The sequence below is a fragment of the Arvicanthis niloticus genome, chromosome 14 (assembly GCF_011762505.2).
Source record: "Arvicanthis niloticus isolate mArvNil1 chromosome 14, mArvNil1.pat.X, whole genome shotgun sequence".
Taxonomy (NCBI): Eukaryota; Metazoa; Chordata; class Mammalia; order Rodentia; family Muridae; genus Arvicanthis; species Arvicanthis niloticus.
The window spans coordinates 37547179-37571442 of NC_047671.1; positions in this window are offsets into that span (position 1 = coordinate 37547179).

The window sequence follows — 24264 nt, forward strand, 5'->3', positions numbered from 1 at the left end:
GGAACTCCTGGTAACACAAAAAGACTAGTGTCCATTTGTATTTAATGAGCATATATTATATGCTAGGATGCTGGAATTTAGGTTCAAGTTAAGTTTTAAATGAGCATCACTTTAGAAACCTCAGTTATCTCTTCTGTGGAATGAAAATAATTACTTTTTTTTAACTTCTGAAGGTTTTTTTTAATGTTTCAAAGGGCACATTAGCTATGGTAATAATTAAGCTTGGAATGTTAAAATATGTGCTATTAGGGGTGGAGATATAACTTAGTTGTTAAGAGAAGTTACTGCTGCTGCAGAGAATTCTTAAGTCTCTAGTCACAATTCTTGGAAGCTCATGAGTGCCTGTTAACTCTAGCTCCTCTGAGAGATCTAGTACCCTCTTCTACCCTCTACTGGCAATTGCACACATGTGCACACAAACCCACACTGAAACACACAGGAATACACATAATTAAAAGTAAAAACAAATCTTTGATTTGTTAACACATAATTAAAATACCTCCCTTGATCCATCAGCAGCAATACTTTTACAATACTGAAAAGAGTTCAGTGTTTAGATACTGGTTTATTAAAATTCTTTAGAGAGGCTGGTCTCCATAACAACGTTAATTCTCAAATTTCCTAATCAATCATGCTATAGGTCACTTAAATACTTAATGTTATACTATTTCCATTCTCCTGTGCTTAGCTTAACACACAAAAACGATTATTTGGGGAACTGAACTTTCTCACATAATTTATATACCCACAGTAGATGCTCTTTCTAAGTCTTAAAATTACCTCATTAAGGTTTAATTATATTCCATAACATAGTTCTTAGGATTGTTTTTAAATTGTTCCAGGTCATTTTCCAGCTTCTGTATTTTCTAATGGGATGTAACTAAACTATATTCGTATTCAGAATACATTACTTTAGTTATTTCATTTTCTTTTTCTTGTGATTATACAGACTTCGTAACAGTGTTCATGTTTACTCAGCCTACTATCATAATTTTAACTGCATATTAATATATCGGCTTCTGTAATTATATTAAGGGGTACCATTAAGCACATTACAGTTTCACTAGTTAGAAAGCATACATCTTGACACTGTTTCAGTTTTTCTTTACTTGCTTAAATTAACATTATGATTTTTGTCCTGTATAGGCTATCTTTAGAAGTTTTGATTAATTAATTATTTTATTTATTGACATTCCAGCCATTGCCACCTCCCAGACATCCCCACACAGTTCTTCATCCCATTAACACTCTCCCTTGCCTCTCAGAGGGTGCTTCCTCTCCACCCAATCCCTACTCCATACCCTCCTTCCCTAGGGCCCCAAGTCTCTGGAAGATTAGAGAGGATTCTTCCACTGAGGCCATACCAGGTAGTCCTCTGCTATATGTGTGCCTGGGGCCTGGGCCAGCCCATCTATGCTTCCTGGTTGGTGGCTCTATCTCTGGGATCTCCCAGGAGTCTGGGTTAGTTGAGACTGCTGGTCTTCCTATAGGGTTGCCCTCTCCTTCAGCTCCTTTAGTCCTTCCCTTAATTCCTCCATAGGGATCCCCAACTTCAGTCCAAAGGCTGGGTGTAAGTATATGAATCTGTCTCACTTAGCTGCTGGTAGGGCCTCTCAGAGGACAACCATGCTAGGCTCTTGTCTGTAAACACATTATAGCATCAGTAATAGTGTCAGACCTTGGTGACTACCCTCCCCATATAGGATGTCTTTCCTTCAGTCTCTTATCCATGTTTGTCTCTGTTCTTTTAGATATGAACAATTCTGGGTCAGAAATTTTGACTGTGGGTTGATAACCCCATCCCTCTACTTGGGGCCCTGTCTATCTCCTGGAGGTGAACTCCTCGAGTTCCCTCTCCCCACTGTTGGCTAAGGTAACCTCCATTGAGTCCTTAGAGTCTCTCACCTCTCAGGTTTTTGGGACTTTCCAGAGTGTCCCTCTACCTCCCACCACCAGAAGCTACATATTTCCATTCATTCTCCTAGTCCTCTGGGTTTCTCTCCTGCCCCGCCATCTCCCATAACTGATCTTGTTCCCCTTTTCCCTTAGCCCATCACCTCTCCCAACCAGGTCTTTCCATCCTTCTGCCTCCTGTGGTTATTTTGTTTCCCCTTCTAAGTGAAATTGAAGCATCCTAACCTGGACCTTTTGGCTTGTTAAACTTCTTAGGGTCTCTGGGTTGTAACCTGGGTATTCTGTACGCTTTGACTAATATCCACTTATCAGTGAGTACATACTGCATACTGTCTATGACCTTTTGGGTCTGAGTTACTTCACTCAGGATGATATTTCCTAGTTCCATCCAATCTATTTGCCTTCAAAATTCATGATGTCCTTGTTTTTAATAGCTGAATAGTATTCTATTGTGAATGTGTAAATGAACCACATTTTCTGTATCCATTCTTCAGTTGAGGAATGTCTTTGTTGTTTCCAGCTTCTGACTTACAAATAAGGCTGCTATGAACATAGTAGAGCCCATGCCCTTGTTGTATGGTGGAACATCTTTTGAGAATATACCCAGGAGTGGTATAGCTGGGTCTTCAGGTAGATATATTTCCAACTTTCTGAGGAACTTCCAGATTGATTGCCAGAGTTGTCTTTAGAAGTTTTATAATCACACAAAAAATATGTGATCAAATGATGATATTTCAGGTAAGATGGCCAATTGGAAAGTCATCTCTGAGTGACCCAGGGAAAGAATAATCAGTATAAAAAAACTGTAGACTCCTCTATTAGGAGAAATGACTGACAGGAGAACAAATCAGCACAGGTGGGCACTCTTCAAAAAATTCAAAAGAATAGCCATTAGCAGCTTTCAGTCAGTGCCCTGTCACATGGTGCTCTAGCTGGAGAGAGCTCAGTAGTACCTTCTAGGAAGTGTTCTCATTTCCTTGCCTCTGCCATTGCTATGACAGCAAACTAGAGAGATATTGGTTGTGCTAAGGAAAATGTACTTCCTGTACTTTGGTGGAAGGGAAAGGAGAAGGGATATAGGTTGACATACATTTCCGGGTCACAATGGAGTCAATATAATACACCAAAAAAAAGTGTCCTCAACATATAATGCAGCAAATATTTGATATCTGTACATAGAGGAACAAAATTCAGTACACACATTTCGCTATGGTTAAAAATAGATACAAAAGAACCCAAGACTTCAATGAAACCTTAAAAGTACTAAAAGAAAACATAGGTCAGATGGTTAAGATATAGGCAAGAATTGCAAAATAAAAGGATTCCAATAGCACAGGAAATAATACCAATCATTGAAGTCTGCAATTATAAAGATTTATAAACTGAAAATGCTCCTGACAAGTAAAAGCTACAAGCAGCAGAATGAAGAGATTTCTTGGTGGGTGGATTACAAACTGGATATCAAAAAGATATGCCAGAAATTAATAGTTAAATATATCAATCAAAAAAGGCAACAGAAAGCATTAACAGACAAGATCAGTTGAAAGAAGATAGCTTTACTGGGTATAGCAAAGGTTGGCAATTATTTACTTCCAGTGCTTGACATATATAATGCCATGTTTTTGTGCCTTTTAGGAATGTTGATAAGAGGCCTGATATCATTATGACATATTTGTCTTTATAGTGGAATCTTTTTCTTCAAAGGTTCTAAATTTTATTTTTGCTTTTTTAAAATATTTTATATTTTTACTGTGATGTATCATGAAAAAAATCTCTGACCATGCCTCTTTGAAGTTCTAAATGCCTCTTGTGTTGGGAGGTCTAGTTCTTTCTCTGAGCTTGGGAACTTTTCTGCTGTGTTTCATTACATGCATTACCTGTACAAATAGGGTTTAACTTCTCTTTTTTTTGTCCCATGGATTCTTAGGCTTGGTCTCTAGAATGTGTCCCAGAATTGTTGGCAATCTTAAGCATATTTGCTAATTTGTTTCACTATATATTTCCAAATGTGTTATTGTTTTGCCTATAGTCCAATCATGAAAAGTTTCATGTTGTTTATTGAAGTTGTTGTTTTCTCTTTTGAGACCTGTCCACTCACCTAACTAGCCCATGTATTGGTTAGAAAATTTGCTTTCAAAATATGATGACAACATAAGAACATTTCGAGAGATGCATGAATCTAAGTATTTAATTACTTCTGACCCAACACTGTATCAGAAACTTTTCTAAATACTATACACGAGTTAGAAGAAAACCTCATTCCTCAGCACAGAGGAGAGACCACATTACTGAGAGAAACAGAATCAGAGGAGATCTGTGAAGCAATCTGTCATGTACAACTCAGCAACACCCCAATATTAATATGGATGTGACAAATGTTCACACCTTCCTTGTTTTATTTTTATTATAATTTTTCATGCAATATATTTCTATGATCTATTTCCTTTCCCAAAGCCTCCTGAGTCCTCCTTACCTCTCTACTTTTGCAACTGATCCTTCCTCCTCCTGTTTTGTGCTTTTTAGCTTCTTTCAAAAGTTCCTAGTCACCCTTGGTTCCTAGTTGATGTCTGATGTATTTTGGAGTCAATACTTGTTGTCTATACGTCTTCAAGTTCCACAAACCTTAACATACTTTCTCTCTGTCATTCATTTTAGAAAATTCTAAGCCTTGTGTCTCCTTTTCGTCACTATTTTGAGCCCTCCTTTCTTTTCCCACTTCCTTCTTTCCTACCTTCCTCCTCCTCCTCCAGCTCCTGCTCCTGCTTCTCCTCGTCCTCTTCCTTCTTCTCCTCCTCCATCCATTTGTTCCAGTTTGGGAAACTACTATTGATACAACTTCAAGCTTAATTTTCTTCATTTTTATATTGAAGTATAGGAAATGGGGCTGCCCACAGTGTACTTTACTTCCAAAATCAATGAAGATAACTAAAACAATCCCCTTCAGACATGCACACATGACAACCTAATCCAGACAATACTGAGACTCTTCCCATAGAATTCTAGATTATGTCAAACTGACAATGAAAACTAATCATCAGGCACATAGATTCAGCAGAGACATAAAAACTAGAATTGACTATTACTGTGATTGTCTTAGGACAGGACTCTGGGTTGTGTTTGTTTGTTTGTTTTCTTTGAAGAATAGGCATTTACTATGGAGAATACTCCAACAATATTTTTAATACTTTTTCACTCTTGACACTGAACACTTGTAATTCCCACACAAGGGATGCCAAGATAGGAGGGTAGCCACAAGTTCAAGGCCAATCTTGGATACATAGTGAGTTCAAGAACAGCATAGGAAAGAGAAACAGAGACAAAAAGAAAGGTAAAAGTAGAGGAAGAGACAGAGAAAAAAGAGAGAGAGACAAATAACAATAAGAATGATAATAATATTAGTAGCAATAGTAATAACAAATATTTACATTTATCCTTATCCTCAGACACAGATAATTTTTCAGGATTGTTTCACCTGAAACTTTATGAAGGTTTTGATCAGGATAGTGGACATGTGGGCTCTGTAGCTCTGACATAAACAGTGAACAAGAGCCTTGTCTGAGCATTTGCTATGAAGTTCTCATTTCGTTGAAAGGCATCAGTGTGGCTTTATAGTCTCCCTGTGATGTAGCTTGGTGTAGGTTTTATATTTGTCCTGATTTTCAGAATTGTGTCTTCAGGTCTCCAATTCATTGTGTATAAATTTCAGCAACAAGCACTTCATGCTTCAATATTTATTTTTATTTGCATATATTTGTCAGAGACCATTTTATAATATCAGTATAATCATTCTAGCCAAACCTAACATACATAAAAAATGAAAATTATAGATTTTTCCCTCATGAAAATAGATTTAGCAGTCTCCTCTCAGATATTCAATAAGTCACTCATGGATGACTAAGAAGGCTCAACAGACAAAGGTGACTGCATAAACCTGGTGATCTGACTTTGATCCCTAGAACCTACATAAAGATGAAAGGAGAGAGTAAACTCCACAAATTGGTGCTCTACTATGGACAAGTGCTCTGTGGCATGTATATGTCTCCCTTGTTCTGTCTCTCCTCTTCTCTCTCTCTCTCTCTCTCTCTCTCTCTCTCTCTCTCTCTTTCTCTCTCTCTCTCTCTCACACACACACACACACAAATACACACACACACACACACGAATAAATTACAGTTTTTAAGATGCAGTGGGGAATAGGCACATATGTTTCTCTGACCCTCTTCACTGTTTATCGGTTTTCTGTCACTACAATACACAGACCATGAGCTAAGCAACAACTCTGGCTTCGTGGTCACTTGTCCATTTGAAATTCTCAGGTAAATCATTTCCTCTTTGCTTCTGTTGGACACCTCCAGCATGGACAGCCCATAGACTTCAAATTAGTTAAAATATACTCTTACAGTTAAATACTTATTGACAGTCAAAACTAAGATTTGTGTGTGACTGAACATTTAAGCAACACAGTTAATTTATTTTAGGTGGAAATCCTCTTCAGATAACTGATTATGGGTTTTATAAGAGACTGTTTTTGTCTACTTTGGAGACTTATTTTCAAACAACCGTTGACCACTTGTAGTAACCATTAAATAGACATTTAAGATTGAAATAGCTATCTGCAGGCATTCCTGCAAATTAATACTGTTTTGCCGCATTCCATTTTTCTTACAATTACTGTTTTGGCTGTCCATAAATTAATGTCTAGCACTCTAACAATGTAAACATTTATTCTTTTAATTTAAATTTCTTGACACGAGAGGTGCTTCCAGAATAAAGTAAAATATAATTATTCAGCTCAAGAAAGGCAGATGAAAATGACAGAGTAAATAGATCTCTTATATAGTCCTTTCTACAATTAATGATGATGCTGAGTCCTAATTTCTTTTGGATGAAGTATTGTTTTTTTTTTCCTTTAGTTTGTGTTCTTAGACATAATCTCCCCAAATCATCTTACACTATCTCCTTTCCCTCTCTTCCTTCTTCCTCTTTTTTCTTTCTTTCCTTGTTTTTCAAATTACAAGTCTATGTTGGTTACTCTTACTCTTTCAACACACAAATGGACAAGCAAGACCTTTGACTATGTACTGTGTCTGCTTCAGGACCCTCTTTCCTCTGGTTATCAAATGGAGTCCCCACCACTACCTGTTTAAAGAGATGTTAGATAACAATGTCCTCGATAGATGGTTCACTCTGGTCTGTTGTTGGTGTGGCTATTACTCTCATACATAGTCCACATACGACACCCTCTCCCTCTTTGCCTATCATGATGAGTCTACAGTGTCTGTAGACATTGTGCCCCATATGCTTCAGTGAAGGAACAATCTTTAAATCTGAATCAGTGTTTTTAAAAGTCTGTCTTGGGCAAAATAGTAACATGATAGACTATAATAGATGCCAAAAGAATACTAACTGGGCCACTGTGTCTGGACTCAGTGGGAGAGGAGGCACATAGTTCTGCAGAGACCTGATATGCCAGGGTGGGTTGATACTGGAATACAGGATGGGGGAGGGGGACCTGGAAGAGGGAAGAGAGGATTAGAATATAAAATGAATATATAAACAAATTAATGAAAAAAACTAATTCAAAAAAGAATAAAAGCTGGATCAAGTTTGAGGATATTTCTTTCATTCCTGCTAGACAGATCCTCAGAATCTGTGTTTCTTTAGCTCCCTCAGTTCTATATTTAAGCTTTATCTCTCAATCTTGAAGTTCATTCATATTGCTAACTTTAAAAAAAACACATATTTTAAAGGAGCTTAGCACTCCAGAGCCCATGCTAGTCTTGAATTCAGAATCTTGCTGCCTCTACCCCCAAGATGCTAGGATAGCAGGTGTTTACCACCACAACCAACTGCTACAGTAAACTTAATTAATTTATTTATCAAGTCAACAGCCTTTGTGTTTTTGGAAACCAGAAAATATTTTAAAAGATAGAAATTATAACTAAAGGCAGTTCACCTATTTTTAAATATGAATGTATATAAGTGTTGGAGTATGTAGTATAGACAAGTGAGCTCCTTTGGGACAGTGATCACAATTATCCACATCAATGATTATATTTATCACTTGTTATATTTTTCATCCCCAGTCACTTCCTATGGAACAAATGCATCACTTATTTATGGAAACAAATTAATGCGCTTTTCAACCAGATACATTTAGGGATAGAAGGGAGGAGTAGTAAATAGTTGACAATTATGACAAATCGGGTATTCAGACTATGCCAAATAAACCAAGATTTATACATATAGCCAATACTTTAACACTGGTAAGTTATGATGCTGTATGTCACTATATGCTTGAGCATTATATTATTGACAACTTTTAGAAATCTGTCCACATGTGTGTGTGTGTGTTTGTGTGTGTATGACAGACTAGCAGTCACTCTGAGAAATCTATATGAAGCTGCAATCAACATATTAACCATTTCTAAGAAAAAATTGTAAGCAAATAACTTAAACTTAATAGAAACAAGAGAGTTGCCTAAAAAGGAAGCAGTTACTCACTGTTTATTAGAAACAATTTTAGCAGTTTGCGGAGAGAATGTTACTTTCATTTTGATATGCAATCACTAGTGTGTCATGGTAGGCACTTTCTAAATTATATTTCTAAATATTACGTGACATTTCTCTCACAACTGTGCTTCTAGTTTTTCAATATGGTAATCTTTTATGCAATTTAATTTAAAATAGGTTAACTTTACATGAGCTTACTACAAAGAGATTTCAGAGAGGAGCTTGAAGAAGAATGTATAAATGGGGTGTGGGGGCAGCCCCCAGGGAGACACACCTCCAGAATGTGACAACAGTAGAGTTGGCAAAGGAGTCAACTCATTGTGTTTGAAAATTAAACTCATAATTCTCAACACTTAGGTATTTAAAGTGTCCCATAGTAGCTTGCTGTGGGCCTGAGAGATAACTCAGCAAGCAAAAGCACCTGTTCTATACACTACACTTTCAAATACAATCTCTCAAACTCATAAAATGGCTTCTGGAATCAAGAGGAACATATATTCCTACTCCCAGTACTCCTACAGAGAGATGAGAGGTGGAGAGGAGAAAAATCACACCCAAGCTCACAGGCCAGGCCAGCCTGAGGTACATGGCATGGCAGAAATGGAAGACATTCTGCTCTCAACAAGTAGATAGAGAGAAGAGACTCCTAAAATTTGTTCTCTGATATCCACCCATTTGACATGACAGACACATGCCTACAGGCTCACAGGCTTGCAAAACCTCACTAGTAGTGAAATGAAAAGAACTGGATCTGCAACTTTGTATTTCTCTATAATCTAGTTGGTAGTCCCAGAAGACTTACTGGGAAAGAGGCTTAGTCATGGGCAAGGTAGAATATATCCATGGGTGATTAAAAACTGCAATAAAAGACATATCTGCACACTTAGTATCATGAACCTTGTGTAAGATCCAAATAGAATACTGTGAGGTTCACTACATGAATTTTGTACCGGAGCCTCAAGTTGGAAATTTCGCAATGGTGTAGTAAGACTAGCAGTAATATAGGCTCCTAATTAGTATATCTATTATATTAGTATATGTCTGAAGATGCCTAGTATATCACCTCTGTATCACAAGTATATAAAATATACAGAATTAATTTTCCAGATTCCATTACTAGAAGCACACAGTTATACTCTAGCAATGCCTGAGATTTGCATATGATTTGGAAATATATATCAGAAAAGAAGAGTGTCGTTCGCTAGTGGCCATTGAAGGCTGAGATAATAGCAATGCATTAACGCTTCTCTGAAAAGTTTACCATTGGGTTATTTGTCGTAAGTAATTGTCAGCATCTGGTTTCGGAGGCTCTAAACTTCTTCAGAGCATTTTTAGTGTTTATGCTTCCTAAGACAGTTCCTCGCAGGGGGTCCTTCTGTATTTCTCTTTCCTGAAAAGAAAATTTGCAAAAGTAAAAATGTGTTAGATTTATTAATATGTACTATAGCCATTTATATTAAACAACTTCATAAGAAAATAGTTCTACATGTGATGTGCATGTATGTGTATGTGAGCATGAGTGTGTATTATGTGTGTGCATGACTGTGTGTGTGCTCATGTTTATGTGCACATGTGTGTGTGTGCACACATATGCATGCTTCTGGAGACCAGAGCCAGTGCCTCATAAATGCTCAGTATGACTTAAAGATATAAACGCACATGAGCTCTCGTCTATATAAGATAACCAATAAAGCCTTTGCCAAGCCTTCATCTGTGTGGAAGATTTTTACCTCAGCTCTTTTATTAACTTCAGACCGAGCCTATGAAAACATTATTAAAAGTATGGAGGAGTCGAGCACCACAATGTGACTACAACTCCAGAGTAAGAATGCACATTTCTTCTCAGGTACTTGAAAGATTTACAACATAGACCACACACAGATGATAAGGCTATTGGATACACTTCATAATTAGGTATGAAGAAACTACAATTCCTAACTCAAAACAACACAAACTTTTCAAAACCACTTCCATATGCCATTTTTATTAGTGTGTAAATATATTATTTTTCTCCATGACTTGATTTTGGTTTTCTTTAAGCTTTTATATATATATGGGGTGTGGGTGTGTGTGGGTGTGTGTACATATGCATACACACACACAAATATGTATATAAAGTTTTATATATATATATATATAACTTTCTGTTGGGCCTTGGACGAGGTAACTCCATTTAACCTGTTACCTTCAGTCATGTAGGACACAGGTAGAGGGCGTGATTAACAAGTCTCTACCTCCAGAGATTTAAATATTAATGAATTATCAAAAGGCCAGGGGTGTAGCTAATTAAGTTATTTCCTCCCCTTTTTCCTTCCCTATAAAATGAGACTCCCCTGGCCTTTGACGGGGGAAGCCTGTACCACTTACATCCATTAACCATGTCATAAACAATAAAGCTTTGGAAAACCAGACTCCACATGTCGCATGGTCTCTCCGCCTGATTCCCAGCTTTTGGAACCCTGGAACCTTGCCGATGCAGCCGCCGGCCTGCCCACCGACAGCTGCGTGAATGTGGGACCCTCCACTGGCGATGTGGGAAGCCCGCCCGGGACCCTGATGCCGGACTGCCCTGGGACTCTGCCGCAGGACTCCCTCCCCACGCCTGCCCGCGAGATTTCTTCCCCACAACTTTCTTCATCCATCATTTATTGATGGGACTGAAAGCTTCTTCAGTATCTTGGCTCTCTTAGATAACATGATATGGAAGTTTGTCAGCCGTGTGCTGACTTAGATTCCTTCATGTATATACCTGGATACATGGGACTAGTGTAACTAGATGGGAAGGTGGATCTACTTTAATCTTTTAAGAAACCTCCACACTCATTCTTATGGTAGATGCACTAATTTGCATTCCCATCAACAATGCAGAGGGCTCCTATTATCTCAGATCCTTACCTGCACTGCTCTATTCTGATTCACACGTTCTTTGTGCTAGAAATATTGAACAGTCTTATGTATTAATTTGCTATTTATATTCATTGTTTTAAGAAGTATTTGATAAATTTATTTGTCCACTCATTGATTGGTTGAATTGACATTTTGGAATTTTAATCTCATGTTTGATGAATAGCTGGCAAAGATTTTTTTCCTGCGTTCTATAGGCTGTCTCCAACACTTCTGGTTGTTTTCTTTATTGTGCAGCAACACCATAATTCATGCAATCCAACTAGTCAGTTCTTACTGTATCTCCTGGGCTTTTAAACTCTTTTTTGGCTTGACCTTCTCCTTGTCTTTTTCTGAAGTGCTTCCTCAAGCAATTTCAGAGTTTTAAGTCTTATATTAAGAGACAAATTTTACTTGATTTTTAGAATTTTAATTAAAATATAATTACATTATTTCTCCTTCCATTAACTTCCTCTAACTTCTGAGTCCTCTCTATTCACTACGAGCCATTTCATCCCATATAATCCCTCTAACATTCATGGCCTCTTTCTGTTCTGTTGTTGTTTTTGTTGTTGTTATTATTGTTACATATGTATATGTCAATGCACATCTATATAAATGCAACTATCTTAGTCCATCTAGTGTTGTTTTTATGTACATGATGTATGGGATGACCACTGGTATTTCATAACTAAATAGTAAGATCATCCTTGGGGAAAAGAAGTTCCTCCTCTCTCAGAAAACATTGCTTCCCTGTTGAGAAATGAAGCTCATAATGGTCTCCCTTCCATGTTAGTGAATTTTTTTGCACCAGGCAAGTGATAGACGCCTATCTTAACTCTGCTATATATCAATCTTGAGATTTTCTACTACGATTTGTTGAAAATTTGTCTTTCCTCTAGTATATACTGTTAGCACTTTTGTCAAAAAGGAGGTAATTGTACATATGTCATCTTATTTCCAAGTTCTTTCTCTTGATCCACAAGCCTGTTCTGTGCCTGTATCATGCTTGTTGTGGTTATAATGTCTCTGTAGTACTGTTTGAGACATCATCATTCCTCCAACATTGCCTGTTCTGTTTAAGATTACTCTCCATATTCCCTGTCTTTCTTTTCCAATATGAATTTTATGATTATTTTTTCTTAGATCTGTGAAGAATGTCATGGAAAGTTTGGTGAAGATTACTTTCAGTGATATATACATTTTTACTATATAAATTCTTCCAATCCATGGTCATGAGGGTCTTTTCATTTTCTAATGTCTTTTTCTATTTCTTTCTTCAGAAAACACCATTATTGAGAAAACATGTTAGTTTGAAAACCCCTATGGGGAATTAAAGACTATTTAGAGCTAAATTATAGTGAAAATATATTCTGTACAACATGCTCAATTTAGGTAATAGAGTATTAAGAAGGAATCATATAGTGTTTGAAAGGGAGTACTAAGAATTCATGAGCAAGGGATCTTGTGGATAAGAAGAAAAGCACCAAATATAAATTAAATAAGCTGAAGAAAATTTTACAATAAGAACAAAATCTAATAACCATTATCAAACAACCCTAACATATAAAATCTAAGATATTTACCATATATATACATATAAATATAAATATATATAAATATATATAATATTAATATATAATATAAATTATATATATTATATATTATAAATATATATATTTATATTATATAAAATATAATATATATTATATATTATAAATATATATTTATATATTATATATAATATTTATGTATATATAATATTATATATAATATTATATATAATATACTGTATATTATATATATTATATATAATATATATAATATATACTATGTACTATATATATTATATATAGTATATAGTATATATTATATATATAGTATATATATTATATATAGTATATATTATATATAGTATATATATTATATATATAGTATATAGTATATATTATATTATATATATATACTATATATATATAATATATATATATTATATATATATAGTATAATATATACTATATATTATATATATATAGTATATATTATACTATATATATATAATATATATATAATATATATATAGTATATATATATAATATAATATAATATATATTTTATATAGTATATATATAATATATACTATATAAAATACCAGAAGCATGGCTATGGTATTTATATATATGGCTATGGCTATTATATATATATAATTTATATATTATATATATATTATATATATTATATATATTATATATATTATATATATTATATATAATATTTATATATATAAATATATATACATACATATATATATATTATATATATATATATATTGCTGAGTACTATATAAAATACCAGAAGCATAGCCATGCCTGTGGCTCAAGAAATAAAGCAATTGTTGCTTTTGTTCTGGGTGTGAAATGTCTCTTGCATTTGGATACTCTGTTTCCATCTAGTAGTCCTGCTTTGAAAGGTTGTCAAACATTTTCGATGGTTACATAGAATAGAAATGAATCCAACCAGGCAGAGCCTGAAAGAAATATCCACTTCTGGTCCTTCCAGGAATCTCTGAATTCTGGGTCATGAGGATGTGAGCCTCTCTCACATTCATCTACTGCCATGCACATCCTGGTGTCCTGAATATGGTAGAGTGTACTCTTTAAAACTGTGTGGCATAAATTCTTTTTTTAACATCAGGTTATTTGTCATAACAATAAGAACAGTAACTAATATCAGATACAAGTTTTCTAGAACATTGTCATAATCTGTTGGTGGATTAAAAATCAACATGTGCAAATGCCAAGAAACTGTAAAAGATATTGCTAACTCACACTAGTAGTATACAGAAGTGGAAGAAAAATATCATCAAAATGAGACAGTAGACAGGAAACTTGGAATAAATAAAATTGAGTATATCATATCAGATGAAAGGTTAATCATAGTAGATCCTGACATTTTCTAGTTTTATACTAAGATATAAACTCTTCCCCTGCCTCTCTCATTCTGTCTGTCTTTATTTTTCCATGGCTTTATGGGAAGCTTTTTCTCTGGAGTCTCAATATAACACTTTGGAAAACCATTGCTATATGAGGCTGCACTGGAGGACTTTTCCTGGGTAGTAACGTGTTTAGTGATGTGATTTAGCAGGACCTTAGTAACAGTAGAGGGAATAGATTTAAATGAGATAACGACACTCTAGGAGTTAAATCAGTTTAATAGCTCTTCCAATAACTGAAGCAAAAGGACATTGATGCCTAAGCAAAGAAACAACCCTAAGAGTAACTTTAACTATCCTCTCTCACACACTGGAAACATGTCTGCATTCTGGAAACATTGAAGATCGTTAGGCAATGAGTCTGAACGTCACTCTTAATTTCCAATTATGAGACATCAGAATTTAATTGCATAAAATGATCTATTTGTTTTTAAAATCCAAATACAATTTTCTTTCTCACAATTGCTGCACCAAGATTTCACATAAGAAAAGTAGAGAGAGGGAAGGAGATTTTACCCAATGTTTTAGTCCATTTTTTTATGAAAAGAAACAGTTTGGGGGTCATATGGTGGCAGTTCCTTTTATTCTGGGGAACTTATGATTATATCCAGAAAGTTTATTAAAATATGCAAGGACCATGTTATAGAAGTTCATAGTGTGTCCAATTATTTTTATAACCTGAAAAAGAATGAATGTTTAGTCTTTGGGGTTACTTAAAAAATGATGATTTTCACAATACTATATTGCAAATAGGTTTTGAAGCTAACTGGGTTTTAATATTTGTGCTGCATGTTTGTAAACTTCCTACTTTGAGTGATCAGCTATTGCCTTTATGTTAGAGAACCAACTTTTGTTTATCCCTTTTTGGTTGTACTCTGATTTGGAAGATCTATGAAAAAACTTCTAGTATTTTAGGGTAATTGAATTTCTAGTTCTGTCTATAAATCAAGTATCTGCCCTTTGATCATAATGACATAGATGAAAGCAATTACTTTTAATGTCACTGAAGTCAGAAGTCTTTGACCCAAAAGCACAGTATAAGTTCTCAAAGGTTTTAGCGTATGATACTTATGACATTAGAGAAATAACAGAGACCTACTTAGAAAATTAGCCCTGTAGAAACTCTGAAGTTGATATTGGAACTCTGAAGAGCTGTCACTAATAACAATGGAGAAGTTATCCAAGAGATAAACCCTGTTCCCTACATTAGGGATGATATTTTCCATTAGGCAAAACCATCCACAAAGCACAGCTCTCTTTAAAGGGAGCAAATGACAGAAGCAACTGGGACCGTCACTTTGGAGTAAGTCACAACACATAACCAGTACCCAGGCATATTGCAGATGCTGCTTCTCAATGTGTGTGTATGAGTATATTAGGCTTTTAAAATAACATAACAAAAATTAAAATAAGCATTTAGTTGTCACTTTGAATGTAATAAAATAAGGATGAGACACTAAGTAATCATTGCCTAATCAAACATAGAAGAGCTGGGGTACCTCCACAAAAGGGCTCTTTATAATATTCTATTCAGAATTGCTATATATCAAGTATCTCATTAATGTCTTTTAATACTCCAGATGACTACTGGAGTACTATCATGAACATAGTTTGTTACTGTTTTTTAAAATAAAAAGGCAAAGCTTCAGCTTTCTTTGAAAAAATGGATTATTATTATTGTTTGAACAAATATCCCTTCTATACTCTGTATATCTAGAAAATAAACTTTGAGTTCTGATTTTCTTGCTTCTAATGCTGGGATCACAGCATTAGACCCTAACACAAAAAAAACTAGCCTAAAGCTATTATCTTGAGGAACATAGGAGGAGATAGGGTTTTAGCTACCATGCTGGAGATCAAGCCCAGGCTGCTTGCATGTTAAGCTACTCTCTCTCTCTACCTTAGACCCTTTAAACAAACTTCTTTTTAAGTCTAGAAATCATATAAAAGTAACACATTTTCTTCCATGTCATTTATGAATAGAATAGAAAACTTGAAACAAAATTATTTTAAATATACTGGCCATGCACAGGGACATGTAATTTTAGTCCCAGCTACTTAAGAAGCTGAGGTTGGTAGATTTGGGAGCCTAAGAAATCTTGGCCAGCATGTGAAGCATAAAGAGACCTTGTCTCAGTAAAGAGGGGGAAGAAGAATTGGAGGAGAAAGGAAAGGTATATTGGAGTGCATAGATCCAGAGAAGATGAAGAATACTATAGAGACAAAAGCTAATGAGAAAACGACTGTCATTTGGTAACAGTGATAGAGAGGAGATATTTCATGACTAGTGGTTTACTCTCCCTGTAATTTTATTAATACAGGTCAGTGTCACTTTAAAATTACATTGATAGTATGGATGATTGCTTACACTTTGTTTGTCAAGCAATCTTTGTTTTATCTATTCACTCTCCTAATTTCTGCATGTGGCCAAACAAGCAATACACAGAATAAAGAGGCAGAAAGTTCTTGGCCTTTTCACTGATTGATCAGGGCCACTATGAAAACCAACAACAATCAGAAATGATTGTCAGCTGAGTCATACAGAGCCTTTCATGACTGTAAAACTGAGTAAACTGTGCTCTCGCTGTGACTAGAGAGGTCTAATCCTATTTAAAATACATAGAGTTCTCACTCCAAAATAAGTAAAATGATGGCTAAATTGACCTTAGTAAATATTTCCCACGTGTAGGCATATGTCATTCTCCCAATCTCCTCCTCATTTCCTCAAGGTAACAGATTAGGTTAGTTCCTTTGAGTTTTGGTCTAATTAAGCCAGTGGGAATATATGCAGGTAGTTCACAGGAGGCCTGTGTTACTCATTTCTGTCACGAATAATTTTGCCTGGAGAGAATCTTCCATAAGTATCTCAAGATTCTCTGTCAAGAAATGGACTTGTTTTCCCCAGGGTGCAGACAATATGGTCCCCAGGGGGGTTGGGGGTAGAATATGAATAAGGCAAGATTCTGAGACTCTGGGTTTCACTTATTTTCATCCTACCTGCTTTTCTTTATATCTATTTTTGGTTTGTATACTCTATGATGCACATGTCACAGAAACATATTAGTGCCAGCTGGTTTGCACATAAAATATGTATGACAGCCATAGTGAAATATTTTTAAATAGTGGAGAGCAGCATCAGTAAGTAAATACGTGCCCAAACTGAATTTGACAACACATCAATCAGAAAGGCACCTTTGGATGCTGGAATCCCTAAATATAAGCTTCACTTCTTGCAGCTTATGAAAAATGTATTGTCTTTGCTCAAACCATGTGACTAAAGAAGTTGTGGAGACCACCTGCTTGCTTCAGTTGTAGTAATGAACTGTTATTAATGCGGTGACTGATAAGCCCTTTGGAAAAGTACTTGAATGACTCATTCAACATAGGCTATTGTAAGAGAAAATACAAAAATTTAAATATCTAAATAAAGCTTGCTTTTAAAATGGGATTCTAAGCCAGTAATGTGGGATAGCATTTTTATTTCATGCCGTGCTTGACTGTTTCATTTCAGTAGTGGATGGTAGCAGTTGACAGATTTTTCAATGAATATCCTAGAGCTTTATTCAGCTGAGGACTGGGCATGGTTCCGGAAATACCAGAATGCCTTTACACATCCAGTGCACTCTACCACAAGTCTGCTTCATAATAGTAAGATTCACCTCACACCATCATCAAAGTTCTTGTAAAATGAAATCAATACAGACATGAACTAGCAATTGAATAGCACCTTAAACAATTCTAAGTTTTACATGCATGCATTCATTTGTATCCACATGATTTTTCATGGAGAAGTAGAACCATGAGAGCTGTCCTGGTGCCTGTTACTTCCATGTTCCCAGTTGATCCATTGCGATGCTCTTTATTCATCTACATGACAGGCAACTACAGCAGACCCTAAGCCAGAATCACTCAGGGGAGGCCTGGACTTTCCACTCTTTCACTTCTACTGTTCTGTATAATCACTAATGATCTGTGTTAGTCAATCTGTGTGAGTTTCACACTTGGGGTGGGGTTAATCCTAAAATTTAAATTTTCATAAAGAAATTGTTCAGAGTTATAAAAGCACATTGCCCACGAGTTGGTCAAAGGATTACTTGAATCCATATTCTCTCTCCTCATTTCCATTCCTCAGCTATAACCTCTTCACATCTCTTACTTTCCACCCCTTCTTGTTGGAATAACCTGATGGTTAGCTACTTGATTTTTCATTAAATAAAATGCAGCTATGGAATGTTTTCTGTTGATTTTATTTTTCAGTTGATGTAGTTCAGCTCTTTTCTTTACTAATTTCATTGATTTTCTTTTTTTTTTTTTGACCTTTCTCCTTTATATAGTTATTTCTTATTATTTTAGTATTTTGTTTAGTCTTAAAATAGTTTAAGTGTCACACATGTCTATGTTCAAATTTTACTTTCTCTCAGATTTCAAATATAAATTATTGTCTTTTCAGTTACTTCAATGTATTTTTGCAATTTTCCTATTGATTTTTTCTCTGATCTAGAGATTTCCTGTAAATGTGTTTATTAATTTCTCTTTTTGTCCTTAAAAGGTTTATTACACTTTATGTGTATGATCCTTTTGTCTACATGTATGTGTGTACACCACATGTGTGCATGGTACCCATGGAGGTCAGAAGAGGGCATTTGAGCCTCTGAAACTAGAGTTACTGATGATTGTAAGCTGCCATGTCAGTGCTGCAGAAAGAATCTTGATCTTCTGCAAGGGCAGCAAATGTTCTTAAAGCTGAGCCATCTCTGTAGCCCCATTTTGTAATTTCCTTTTCCCCACTAATTTATTTATTTATTCACTTTACATCCTGATTGATGCCCCCTTTTCCTTCTCCCCCCCCCCCCCAACATGCACAATTCCTCCTTCCACCCTTCTTTTTCTCTGAGAGGGTGGAGGCCCTCCTGGGTATCTTCCCATCCTGACCCATCAAGTCTGTCTAGGGTTGGGTACCTCCTCTCTCACTGTGGCAAGACAAAGCAGCCCAGGTAAAACAATGTGATCCACAGACAGGAAAGTTTTGGGGACAGCCCCTACTGCAGTTATTGGGGGACCCATATGATGATGACCAAGCTGAACATCTGCTACATATGTGCAGGATCCTAGGTCCAGCCCATGTATGCTGTTTGTTTAGTGGTTCAGTGTCTAAGAGCTCCTAGGGTTTCAGAATATTTGACTCTCTTGGTCTTCCTGTGGAGTTTCTATCACCTTCAGGGCCCTCAATCTTTCCCCCCAACTGTGTCATAAGACTTCCTGAGCTTCTTCCAATGTTTGAATGTGGGCCTCTGCATCTGTTTCTGTCAGCTGCTGAGTGGGGCCTCTCAGATGACAATTATGCTAGGTTCCTGTCTGCAAGCATAAAGGAGTATCATTTATAGTGTCAGGGATTGTACTTACCATGGCGTGGGCATCAAGTTGGACCAGTTATTGTTTGGCTGTTCCCTCAGACTCTGTTCCATCTTTGTTCCTTCTCTGTTCTTGCATTTTTTGTAGATAGAACATATTTTGGGTTGAAAGTTTTGTCGGTCACTTGGTGTCCTTGTCCTTCGACTGGAGGTCCTGCCTTGCTACAGAAGGTGGCTATTTCAGAGCCCATATCCCCACAGCTAGGAATCTCAGATAAAGTTACCCCCACAGACTCCTGGGACTCCCAGGTCTCTGGAATATTCTAGAGAAGCCCCCACTCCAGCCAACTGCTGATTTCCATTCATTTTCCTAGCCCTCTGGCCCCTTTCCTTTCTCTCACAAACTTGACCCTGAACCTTCCTTTTCCCATTCCACAACCACAATCCCCTCTCCCACTCAATTCCCTCCTCCATCTGCCTCCTATGACTATTTTATTCCCCCTTCTAAGTTAAAGCCCTTGCTTGGGCTTTCCTTCTTGTTTAGCTTCTTTATATCTATGGGTATCCTATGCTTTATGCCTAATATCCACGTATAATTCTGTACATACCATGGATGTTCTTTTGGGACTGGCTTACCTCACTCAGGATGATATTTTCTAGTTTCATACATTTGACTGCAAAATTCATGATGTCCTTGTTTTTAATAGCTGAGAAGAATTCCATTAGGGAAATGAACCACATTTTCTGCATCTATTCTTCTGCTGAGGGGCATCTGGGTTGTTTGTAGTTTCTGGCTATTACAAATAAAGCTGTCAGGAACACAGTGGAGCACATGTCCTTGTGGTATGATGGAGCATTTTGGGGGGTATATGACCAGGAATATCAAAAGGATATAAATTGGAAAAGAAAAAGTTAAAATATCACTAATCATAGATGATATGATGATATATATATAACTGACCTCAGAAACTCTACCAAAGAACTCCTACAGATAATAAACACCTTCCACAAGGTGGCTGGATACAAAATTAACAAAAAAAATCAACATTTCTCATTTATACAAACAATAAATGGTCTGAGAAATAAATCAGGGAAGCAGTACCCTTCACAATACCCACAAATATTAAATACCTTGAAGTGACTCTAACAAAGCAAATGAAAGACCTGTATGATAAGAACTTCAGGTCTCTGAAGAAATTGAAGAAAATATCGGAAGATGGAAATCTCTCTCATAATCATGGATTGGTAGCATTAACATAATGGAAATGGCCATCTTACCATAAGCACAATCTACAGAGTCAGTGTAATTCCCATCAAAATTCTTTTTTTTTCTTTTCTTTTTTACAATTTATTTATTCACTTTACATCCTGATCGTTGTCCTCACTCGTGATCTCCCCCTTGCACAGTCCCTCCCCTCAAAACCCCTCTTCTTCTCCTATGAAAAAGAGCCCCGCCCTGGGTATCCCTCCTTCCTTGAACATTAAGTCTTTGTGGGGTTAGAAACATTCTTTCCCACTGAGGCTAGACAAGGCAACCCAGCTAGGAGAATGTATTCCACAGTCAAGCTACAGCTTTAGAGACAACCCCTGCTCCTGTTGTTTGGGACTCACCTGAAGATAGAGCTAGACATCTGCTACATATGTACTCCGGGCCTAGGTCCAGCTTTTGTATGCTCTTTGGGTTGTGATTCAGTCTCTGAGAGCCACCAAGCATCCAGGTTAGTTGACTCTTTTGGTCTTCCTGTGGAGTTCCTATCCCCTTCATGACCCTCAATCCTTCCCTCAGTCCTTCAATAAGAGTCTCCAAACTCCATCCATTATTTGGCTGTGGGTCTCTGCATCCTTCTGAGCCAGCTTCTGGGTGGAGCCTCTCACAGGATAGCTATTATTGACTCCTGTCTGCAAGCAAGTGTATTATTAATAGTGTCAGGGATTGATACTTGCCCATGGGATAAGTCTCTAGTGGAGCTGGTTATTGCTTGGCCATTCTCTCAGTCTCTGCTCCATCTCCTGAGCCTGCATTTTCAACCCATTTTGGGGTTGAAAGTTTTGTGAGTGAGTTGGTATCCCTACTGCTACACTGGGGTTCCTGCCTGGCTACAGAAGGTGGGCTTTTTCAGTTCTATATCTCCACTGCAGTGAGTCTCAGCTAAGCTCACCCCACTTCATTTGATTAAGAGCCTTCCTTCTCCCAGGTCTCTGGCAAGTCCTCGAGATATACTCCCGTCCCCAACCAGTTGCAGATTTTCATTCATTCTCATGGTCATCTGGCCATCTCTCCTGTCTCTTCCACAACTCTTTACAGATATTGAAAGAACAATTTTAAACTTCATATGGAAAACCAAAAGGCCCAGGATATCTAAAACAGTCCTGAACAATATAAGAGCTTCTGGAGGTATCACCATCTCTGATATTAAACTGCACTACAGAGCAGTAGTAATAAAAGAAAACTTCATGATGTTGGTACAGAAACAGAGACAGGTTGATTAATGGTAGTGAATCGAAGACCCAGAAATAAACAAACATGTGCACACGCGCACGCCCCCCTATGGACACTTGAGTTTTAACAAAGAAGTCAAAACCATGCAATGGAAAAAAAGAAATCATCTTCAATGAATGGTGTTTGTCTAACTGGATGTCTGCCTGTAGAAGAATACAACTAGACCCAAATCTATCACCCCGCACTAAACTCAATTCCAAGTGTATCAAAACCCTCAATATAAAACCACATGCACTTAATCTAATAGAAGAGAAAGTGGGGAATAGCCTTGAACTCATTGATACAGGAGACAACGTCCTAAATAGAATGTCAATGGCTCAGTCTGAACAATTAATAAATGGAACCTTACGAAACTAAAAAGCTTCTGTAAGGCAAAGGACACTGCCAATAGGAAAAAATGGCAGCCTAGAGATTGGAAAAATATCTGACAGAGGGCTAATATCCAAATATCTATATATAAAAAACTCAAGAAGGTAAACTCCAACAAACCAAATAACCAGATTAAAAATGGGGTACAAAGCTAAACAGAGAATCTCATCAGAGGAATCTCAAATGGCTGAGAAACACTTAAAGAAAAGTTCAACATCCTTAGTCATCAGTGAAATGAAAATCAACAGATTCCATCTTATACCCATTAGAAAGGCTAAGATCAAACACTCAAGAAATAGCACATGTTGGCATGGATATGGAACAAGAGGAACACTTCTTCATTGCCGGTGGGAGTGTAAATTTGTACAATCACTCTGGAAATCAATTTCGCTGTTTCTTATCAGGTTGGGAATAGTTCTACCTGAAGACCCAGCTATACCACTGTAGGGCGGTAGGCTGTAAGAGGCAGCTGGGCACCTGGTCGAACACAGGCCTCAAAGCCCGGACCCTAATGGGACAGAAGGTGTTCGTTCGGCTTTGCTCCTGAGCCCCTGGTTCCTTTCACTTAGCTTCATCCCTCCACAGTCCCACCCAAAGAGAGGTTTGTATCACCCAGCACAGGTAAAAGGCATGTCTATGGGCTTCAGCCTCAAGAGATTTCCATATTAATGAGATACCTGAAGGCCAGAGGGCATAGCCAATTAAACATTCCTTCCCAGACCCTCTTCCTTACAAACAGCATTTACACAAAGGCCTGCCCTGGAGGCACAGAGTACAGCCAGATTCATACACTTTCCACCATGATAATAAACCTTTTAAAGCCTTGGACTTCTTTGTATCTTTGGGTCCCTTCTGTGGAACTACTGAGCAGCTGCTTAATCTCTCTCTGAAGACTTCTCTATGTTCCCTCCGGAGGCTTGCCAACTCAACCAAGCTAGCAGAGCAAGCCAAGCGAGTGCAGTAACCAAGAGTCTCTACCCACAGGGTGCTGCTGAGGTTTCTCTCCCCCTCATTTCTCTCGCCTGTGGGCCGGACCAGCCCATATGCCCTCATGTCTCTGTTCTTCAGTGGCTCCCAGCGGCATCTAGGAGCCCAAGGACAGAGACCATCAGCCTCCCAGGTCAGCCGCATTGGCCTGGAGACCCCCACTCAGGAGCCCTGCCCCCGCGGGACTTCAGGCTGAGACCTCTCCAGACCCAGGCAGAGCCCCAGTGGCTTCTCAACCCAGCATCCATCTGTCCAGCGCAGCGTGGAGTGAACTTAGTCAAATTCTGGAGCTTCTACTCCCCAGAGACGTGGTTCCAGCCGCATGGGGCAGCAGATATGTGAGAACCACAACTCTGCCCAACAGGACCCACGCTCACCTGTGCTAACAGCCCTACATACCACTCCTGGGCATATACTTATTTTATAATTTTTAGTGAGCTAGGAACGTTGATCAGTTTTCATTATTACACCTGATTGTACTGGATTCTGGTCAGGGGATATGACATACAATTTTCCTTTTTTAATTTTATAGCTTCTATATTGCCCAGAATAATTTAAAAAAAATATTTTGTAGGCAGATTATGAGGGAAAGTACATTCTTTATTTTGAAGACATAAGATTTTATACCCATAAGCATATACCTGAATGAGTACATTGAAACTAGAGGATTTCTAAAAATTCTTACACTATTTTTGAGATATTGTCTTACTTTGTAGCCCTAACAAGTCTCAAACTCAACTATGCAGACCAATGTG